Source organism: Dipodomys merriami, unplaced genomic scaffold (assembly GCF_024711535.1).
Source record: "Dipodomys merriami isolate MVZ:Mamm:240054 unplaced genomic scaffold, mDipMer1.0.p SCAF_31, whole genome shotgun sequence".
Lineage (NCBI taxonomy): Eukaryota > Metazoa > Chordata > Mammalia > Rodentia > Heteromyidae > Dipodomys > Dipodomys merriami.
In genome coordinates this window covers 15954993-15964578 of record NW_027204604.1, presented here as the reverse complement: position 1 = coordinate 15964578, position 9586 = coordinate 15954993, and the positions used below count along the sequence as shown (strand labels likewise).

The 9586-nt window shown below is 40.7% G+C and overlaps 1 long non-coding RNA gene across 1 annotated transcript in view; it reads right to left on the bottom strand.

The window, feature by feature from the left end:
- Nucleotides 1-504: 504 nt before the first annotated feature.
- Nucleotides 505-9586, bottom strand: part of LOC138841032 (uncharacterized) — a 34847-nt gene continuing 25765 nt past the window's right edge. The window contains exons 4-5 of the long non-coding RNA XR_011376301.1: nt 3162-3265; nt 505-718 (exon numbers count right to left, since the gene is read on the bottom strand). This is a non-coding gene — a long non-coding RNA (uncharacterized lncRNA). The remainder of the gene's footprint in view (nt 719-3161; nt 3266-9586) is intronic.

The window sequence follows — 9586 nt, the reverse complement described above, 5'->3', positions numbered from 1 at the left end:
CGTAGAAATGGCATTATGTGAGTTGAAATTTTGAGTCTTGAGAGACCTCATAATTTGGCAGTTAATGATAGTTCTGGATAAGCATGTTATGGTGATGTATTATCTCTTATTTTATGTTTGGTAGTGCTGCTTGAAGCCAGGGCTAGGCACTGTCCCTTAGCTTTCTTTTGCCCAAAGCCTTAAGCCTTGAGCCAGCTCCACTTCAGACTTTTTTGTGGTTGATTAAAGATAAAAGTCTCACAGGCTTTCCTGCCTGGGCTGGCTTTGAACCTTGATACTCAGATCTCAGCCTCCTGAGTAGCTAGGATGCTAGGATTACAGGTGACAAACTCTGGCGTCCTGCTGTATTATCTCTTACTTTGAATAGAATTATGAGAACTTACTTAGGAAAAGGCCTTTTACACTTGAATTTTGTTGCTTATCATGGTAGTTCTCAATGACTTTGCAACACACTTTTGGGCTGACACAGAGATTGTTATGACGTATCAATTTATTGTCTGGTTATTTAATTCAGTAACTCTTTCTGAGCCTCTGAACACTGGACTGAATGTTGAGTAAGACAGGAGACACGAAGACACTCTTTGCTCTGGAAAGCAGCGGGAACAGGACATTACTTCAGTGTTCACCATTACACCATCTGCTTGCGTTGTTCCTGTCTTTCCTTCTCACTCTCTGGATACTGAACTCAGCAGCTATTTTGTTCTCTATACAGAAGCAACTTCAACATAAACAGTGAGGTAAGTATAGACTTTGCCAAAGCTTCTGGAAGTCAGCATAAAGTAATGGTTGCAAACACAGTTTTACCCAGCTCTATGGCTTCCTGGCTGTGAGTTACTGGCCAAGCACTTAAACTTCCCTGGGGTAGCATTCTGGCATACAAAAGGGTAATAATAGTACTTATTTCATAAGGGTATGGGTACAGGATAAGTAAACTAATATGGCTAACCAAAGCTTCCACAGATGAGCACTAAAGAAAGAAATATTCACTATTGGTTTTATAGGGCAGGCAGAAGAAAGTCTTTCCTTACATATCACTGAAGAAGAAAAGTAACCTCTGAAATGCCAGTTAGATATTTCTAGAAGGTAGGGCAAACCATGCAAAGAAAATACGTGTGTGATAGAATGCATCAAATTACAGGAAGCAAATTATAACATGATTTTGGACAACTAGTGAGTAATCAAGGAGCATGGATTTGAACTTGGTTCTGGAAGATTCTTTCCTCTTCAGAAGCAGGGTATCTCACGCAAGAGGATGGAGTTGACACTATTTGGCACAACCCTGATCAATATTTACCCAATAATAAAATTATTAGTACTGGTTTTTCTGACATATGGACTCAAGCAATAAGCCAGCACTGAATACTTTCTTCAGAAATATAAACCAAGGTAAATATTATTTGCAATATAAAAGCAACTCTTTAACTATGTAAGTATAAGAATTTGGCTGTAAGATTGAGAAGTAGAAATGTGGATAAGAAATAATAGGGTGATAGTGTAATCATTTTTTACAGGGAAGTAAAGATAAGCATAAGGGAGGGGCTAATGCTGGTGACATAATTTTATTTGGAAGGAAGAGATAAAAGAGGAGTAGTAGATGACAGTCATCCAATACTGCAGAACAGATGCTGTCTATAGCTGATTATCCAAAAAGAGCTAGCCATACAAATCTGGCAGAGGGCTGGGAAGGTGGCTTAGTGGTAGAGTGCTTGGCCTAGTATGCATGAAGCCCTGGGTTCGATTCCTCTGTACCACATACACAGAAAAAGCCAGAAGTAGTGCTGTGGCTCAAGTGGTAGAGTGCTAGCCTTGAGCTAAAGAAGCCCAGGGACAGTGCCCAGGCCCTGAGTTGAAGCCCCAGGATTGGCAAAAAAATAAAATTAAAAATTAAAAAAAAGTCTGGCAGAGTTTTCTAATTCATCTTTTAGTATTTATCTCTTATTTTTTTTTCCTGGTGGTACTGGGTTTGAACTCGGGGTCTTCTTATGCCAGCTAAGCAAGGATTCTACCACTTAGGCCACACCCTCAGCCCTTTTTGCTTTAGTTTGTTTTTAGATAGGGTCTCTTACTTTTGCCTGGGATTGACCTTGAACCATGATCTTCCTGTGTTGCCTTCTTGATAGCTGGGATTATAGACATGAGCTGCCGTGTTTGTGGTGCAGCAGGTGAGCTGAGGCTCTGGTGGACACCATTTGAGAAAGGCTGGGAGAGGTTGTGAGGCCTGGATTTTTACCTGGCGTGCCTTAAAGAGCCAAGAAGCCAACAGCATCAGGGTTTAATCAGTCTGAAGCCTCTCTGGGGAGCCCGATGGCCTTGCCTTGCAAGAACGGGAACTGAGATTTCCTGGCTCAGGTTTGAGGTGTATTAACCTTTCATTCATAGGGAAGAGAATGTAGGCAAAGAAAATATGCAGCAGACGTGTCTCTGGGGCTTGAGATCCTGACCAAATACAATCCTGGTATCACGGGAGCCAGCCTATTGGCAGCTAGGAAAAATTTAACTTCTTTTGATAGTTTTCAAGATGAAAAACCCCTATTTTTTTTAATACCTTAAAAGAGCCTATAAAACAGTGTCCCGATTTTGGCCTTATAATTAAGTATTAACAGTGGGGCTGCACTGTTTTACAAGGCAATATTCTAGTTCCTGAGTGGGTTAGAGACACAGTTTCTTGCCCAAAATTGTAATTTATTCTGACAAGTACCCACCATCCCAACTCCCACTCCTTAAGTTCAGGGAGAGAAACAGGGCAGAGAGTGCGAGGAAAGGGTTAAGCTAAGGATACACGAGCTACTGTGGGTTAAAAAGGAAAGGCAGCCAGGAGCATTGACTGAAGGCAAGTTGGGGTTTCGATTGGTGAGGGCATTTTGATAGAGCTTCAGAAGGGAGAGGCCATCTGGCTGTGGTCTCTCTCTAGGAGGAAATCCAAACAGAAGTCAGAGGCTACCCTTAGGCTCTCACTGGCTACAGGAGTTACAGAAAGGTGTACCTTCTCCCATAAAAGAAAGTAAAATGTGTTTTCATTTTTCCCCCGTAAAAAAATAATTTTTTTTAAAAAAAGTACAGTGTGCTTTCCAGACAGTTTTTAAGAGCTAAAAAGGCTCAAGGGGTTGAGTGGAATGGGTTAGAAATGGTAGTAAGATTTAAATGTGCAAAAGAAAAATTACCTTAATTTGCGTGACTTTCAGGAATTGGATATTTGATATCAATGTCTTTTCAGATCAATAGTTGACTTTTGAAAACAGTCCCACGTCTCGGAGTCCAGAGACAACTAAAGTATAAAATATTTGAAAAGCATTTGTTTCCAGAAAATATGCTCCAGAAGGCTCATAGTTTAGTACAGTTCCTTGTAGAAGACATGCAGTAGGCGTGTCCACCTATGCAACTTTACAAAACCAGGGCACCTTGCTCTACAGTGTTACAAAAAAGACTTCCTAACAAACTTGGTTTTTTCTTATCCTAGTTCTCAAAATGATGTCTTTAGGTGTATTATTTGGCATTAAAGAGATAGGAAGTGAAATGATGTTTAGGTGAGATAAATTAAGGTAAAAGAAAATCTATCATTTGTACCCTTTCTCCCCAAATATAAGTTCTAATGAGGAAGAAATTTACTTGCATCCCACAAAAAGAAAGGGAAATAAATGAGAGGACAGAAGGAAAGGAGGGAAGAAGAAAGGACAGAAGGGAGGGAAAGAGAAAGAAAACAACAGAAAAGAGAAAAAAGGAAAGAAAAGAATGTTCTGATTGGTTAAATTCATTTCTTGGCCCTTCAGAAATTATGTGCTTTCTCCCAATAGTCTTTTCACTGCCAGAAAGTACTCTCTTAAATCATACATATTTTTCCCACTTGGAAAAAAATGGTATGTACTTGAAAGATTTCCAAAAGCAAAACATTTGCATCTCTGAAAGTAGGTTTTAGAAAGGGCCAATAAATCTAAGTGTTCAAAAAAAATACGTGAAAATAATCTAAAACTGTCATCGTCATCTTACTTTTGGGTTTTCCAAAAGTATCTGAAAGATTTCTTTAAGCCTAGCAAGGATCAGCAGCTGCAGAAACATCTGGAGATTTCTCATTTCCCCTAGAGTTCTTTATCAGTCAGCTATTGCTACATAACAAACACTCCCAAATATGTGACTTCATACAGTAACAATGCTTTCTCAAAATCACGTGGGTTGTTTCAATAAAAGTCCTTTTGTTTTCTCCCAGACTTCTTCATTCTGTTCCATTTCTTCTCAGGGCTTGGTAGAACAGGTCTGGACGGCCTCTTTCTGCAGCTAATTTCTTGCCCTGGAATTATCTATGTTGTGGCATCTAGGGCAAAAATCTAAGAGGTGGATATAGCAGTGTGGCTCAAGTGGTAAAGTGCTAGCCTTGAACCAAAGGAGCTCAGGGTCAGCGGCCCAGACCCAGAGTTCAAGCTCTAGGACCAGAAAAAAAAAAAAAATCTAAGAAGCTCAGGATGGAAAGTGTAAGACATGTTGAGATCTGGGCTCCAGCATTCAGCAATATCAATGTTACCACATTCTATTACCCATAATGAGTCACGAGGTAGCTGGGATTCAAGGGAGTGGGTGAGAGGTGGGAATGGGAACGGCACATCTCCACAGGGCGTGCGTGCTAGAGGGGAATTGTGGCCATTAAGCCACGTACCGAGGATGATTTGGAAGATTCCAAGCGAAAGGTGGTGAGGTAATATGTATATTTATATAAATTGACTGGGCAGATGCTAATGGACTGAGAAACTCCTCCGCTGGTATTTTTCCACCCCTGCCCACTGGTTCTTTCTTCCTGTACAGACTTAGCGAGGCACCAGCTTTGCTTAGAAAGTGATTAACTCATTGCACAACTACGTGAATACTGAATGCAGTGGGCTAAGAAGGCATTTGTATAAATGTCCTGGCTTCTTAAAAACTAAAGAGATTTGTTTATGAGGAAGGCTGCTCTGGTTTTCTAGAAGAGGCAACGGTCTGAAGTGGAGCTAGTTCCACAGTGGGAGGCAGACGCAGATCTGCCTCTGCAGACTCTGTCAGACTTCCCTGTGATTGCACAATGAAAAATGGTGATTGCAGCACACAGAAGAAACTGCTCTTGCATGTGGAGGAGAGGGAAGTGTTGTTGTATTTTCTGTTGCCCAAGTACTTTGATGATCAAGATTTCTCAGCATGTTTCAGAACAACCGGGCTGAGAAGCTATGCATTACTGAATACACAACCCTGGCCGAATCATATATTAGAAGCTACCAGGATGAGGCCAACACCTTCTGGGCTTTCTCACAGATTGTTCTGAGGATAAGGAAATCCAGTAGTGAATTGGAATAAAAATACCTTCACCACCCAAAGCCCAAAGCTGGAACTGGTGCAAAGGCTCACCATTTTTCTCTCACATGAAGCAAATTGCCCAGAGAATGATAACTGTGATCTACACCTCACACCAATATATTTCCTATTGTGTAGTCAAATCAGTATCCATCTACAAGGAAGGCTTTAAACAGCAGATTGATGTTGACCAATTATAGTCATTCATGTGTGTCATCTGTACCTAACTCCTGAAAGAAACCACAGTAATTGAATGAATAAAAAGATAAGATGAATATCTAATGATGTTCTTTCCAAATGTAACAGAGTTACAAAATAATAGGTTCTTTAAAGTGCAGCATGGCAAAAAAAAACAAATTTGCTTTATGTTTTATCTTACTTTAGTCATGTGGTTTCTCTTTTCTCCTACTATTTAAATAAATGTTAAGAGGCTGGCCCTGGTGAGTATGTCCTCCGGGAAAAATTCTTTAGCTGGAAGTACAGTTTCTGAGCTGCTTCATCTGGTGTGGTTGCCAGCTAACTTCTGTTTCTGGCTCTACTTTACATGTTCTATTATTCTATTCTGTTTGCATCATTGCAAGTTGGAAACACCTTGTTCAGTACACTTTGCAATGCAACAAAACAAGTCATTGTGTTAATAAGTTTTCCATTATTGTGATGATAAGCCAGAGACAACTGCCTTGTAGACAAAATAGGTTGCTCTTGACTCACAGTGGTGGAGTTTACAATGCAAGATTGAGTAGCCTCACGGCTCTCAGCCTTGGTTAAACATGTGTAACAGCAATGAATGTACGACAGCAATGACAGGGAGTTACATGAGGTAGCAAAATGCTTACTTCATAACCAGGACACAAAGGAGAAAAACAGGAATGGGAGGGTCTTACAATCCCCTTCAAAGATATGCTCCCCCAGTGACCTAAAGATCTCCCACAAGGACTCACCTACTTCAGTTCCACCGCTTTCAACAGCGCCACCTGTAGGACCAAACCTTTATCACGTAGGCCTCTGGAGGACATTGAATATGCAAACTAGAGCATCCATAATTTCCAAAGTTTAGAAATTCCAATTAGATTCAAAAATCATATAAGAATGAGTGCAGTATCTTCTTAATTTATTATCTTCTTGGAGCTCTTTTCTCTTATTTTTTGCTCACTCTTTTCTCAAAATATTTTAATAAAAGGCATGGAGGGAAAAGAAAATATCTTGAAATCAGTTCTATCTCTATCAACAATTCTGGATAGGTTTCAGAACCTCAAGTGAGTATATTGATCAATTTTCTCAACAAAGACAGATTCTTGTCTCCCCCAACCAAATCCTCATTCTAGCCAGTAAGGGAATTAAAGAACCTTTAATTTTTTTTGGGGGGGAGGATCATTTTATCTCAAATTTCTATGGTATGAGCTGATATCCATATTCTATCTTTTTATTGAGATCCATAAGGATATGCATATTGAGACAAAATTAAACTGGGACTTGTATGCCATTAAACCCTAATATTATGTTATCATCAGTGATTTGCCTGTAAGTCCAACCGTTCCTGTTGTCCACCAGCTAATTCCTTCCACAGCTAACTCCTCCTGTTCAATCTCTGCATATGACCTCTCTTCCCAATCACAGATCAAACAGGGGTCATGAGACATAAAGACCTGAACTTCCTGCTCTTCCTTCTGAAAGCTAACTCCTATCTGTATCCACACTTACTGCCTCCTGTCTGGTCTCAGGGGAAGAGTCACCTCGAATCCAGCTCAAAGCTAATTCTGCCAGCTGTTCTTCTGAGCCAATCCCTTCTGCCTTCAGAGATGTCTTTCATCTGTTTCCTCTCCACCTGACATCTGCGGCTCCGGTTTCAACTGTCTCTTCCTCCTAAAGCTCTTGATCAAGCCCCATTACAATCGTAGTTGTCTTTCTTGTCACCTCTGCGGGCAAGCTTCCGAAGGTGCCAGTTCACAATCACCATGATGATTTGTTGTACTTGCTGCTGATTATCAGCCTTCTCTCTCAGTGCCATTCCCTGCTGTCTTCTTGTAATGTCAACTTCCCCTCACGAAGCCCTCCACTTATCCAGGCAGTGTTGGTGCTTTCAGAAAAGGACACGTGTCCTCAACTTTTGGGAATTTTCCCCCCTCACTAATTGAGCTAGTAGAGTGCGTGATCCAAGGCTCAGAGCTCACGTACATAGACAATGCTGTAGCAGACTGTCTGCCAACACAAGGGAAGAGGAAGACTTGAAATGGAGGGACCCTGGATCCTGCTGACATCATGGTGCTGCTGAATCCAGCGATGACTAAAGGCAGAAATACTCTCGGATATTTTTGTTGGGTCATCCAGTGGACAGCTTTGTGCGTAAGTCATTTAATTGTATTTCTTTCCAGTCATTTTCAAGGGAAAAAAATGTGTGTGACGCCCTTTCCTGTTTCCAAGTTCTCATTTCTCATTCATGTCTCAAATCCCGGTATGCTGCCTTTTGGTGACACTGCATGACCGTGAGTTCTGTCACTGAGTTCATCTCCCGGGTTGAGGCATTATGGCCACTTGTCTGCAGAACTTGAAACCATTGGTCAATCTCTCCCATTTACTAATTACTTTGCCCTATGAATTTCACTTCACTCTTGGTTTTCTTTTAATCAGCCTTTTCTTTCTTCACCTTTCTTCAAATCTTAAATTCTTACGCAAATGAGTGTCATTCTCTTCTTGTTCCCTGAATAAGCATTCCTTTCTAGTATGATTTAATCAAGTATCAAAGTATTAATTATCATTTATATTCTATTAGCTTCCATCTTTACCTGTCTAGCCCTCACCATCTTCCTCTAAAATTTCGTTTGCCGTCTTCTTGAACTTCCTATTTTTTCCTGTGTTCCTGGGTTTGTTCTGTCAAGCGATAGTACCCCTCACATTTCCAACTCAGATCTCAGGCACTGTTGTGGCTCTCCTATCTTCCGTCTTGTCGATACCTAATCTATCGTAGATCCATTTTATGAACTGGGAAAATCTAGCTTAGTTTTCTCACAGCTAAAACAGGGATAACTGGTAATATTTGTTGAGAAGACTAAAACAATTTGCCCAAAGCACTAGATTTGTCAACTAGCATTCAACAAAAACTTCAGCTTGTATATCACTTATCTCTTGTTGTTTAACAAATCACTTCATAGCTTTGTGACTTAAAAGAATGATTTTGCTATCATAAATTACATACTAAAAATGAATATATGTTTCCTTTTTGATCTAGCATCCACATATGAAAGACAAAGAAACCCTGGGACACTGGTCCTTCTAAGCCTGGTTTACTTCATATGATATGATAGTCTTCAGATTCCTATTTTTTGCAAGCAATATATTTTCATTCTTCTCGAAGGTTGAATACTATTCCCTTGTACTGAACTTGTCATATAACATTTGATAAGTAGTATCCCTGAAATGAATTCAGCTTTTGTGTCACTAATCCATTCTTGTTTAACAAGCCACTCCTTATCTTTGTGACTTAAAAGAACAATTTTGTTAACACATAGTATGTACTAAGACAATGACCTTGTAGGTGTCTGCCACATTTTGGGATCCATTCATCCATTGAAGGGCATTTGGACTGTTTCCATAACTTGGATATGATGCAGCAAGGAACATCGATCGATGTGCTGGTGTCTTGTGGCATCCTGGCTTATATTCAAGAATAGGGTCACTTCACAGTGAACCTCAACACATTTAGCCAAAACAAATGCCTCCCTTGTACGCACAGCTCTTCTGCACAAAGCACCATGCTTGTCAAATAGCATCGGACATACAATATACCTGAGACAATAATTCAGCCATTTTAGATGGAAGCTTCTTATTCTCTTACAACACAGTCTCTTCTATATTCTTTCCGTAAAGTTGCCTTGCACAGTCCACACCATCCTGCGTCCCAGTGAGCTGAAATACTTTACGACGGCGAGACTCAGGGCATCAGACACACCCCTGTTGCTCCTGCCAGCTCCTTGGTCGTGATCAGCCTCACTGTGCTTGATTCATTGTGAATGACTTTGTCCTCTGCTCCGTGGGCCTCTTCTCCACCCTGTCTGCTCTCCATCCCGAGGGACCTCGGCAGCCATTTGAGCCTTTCTCCTCTACCTCACCCGGCCTGGTCACAGTCCGCCCAGAGATCACAGAGGGGCTGGGGGGCCCAGGGACCAGCCACCCCAGAGTTATCTAGGAAACTTGAAAAAAAAAAAACCCGCATTTTCCAGGGCCACTTGCCCAGTTCTATTAAAACATTTGTTTGTTTTTTTTTGCTGTTTTTAAATAA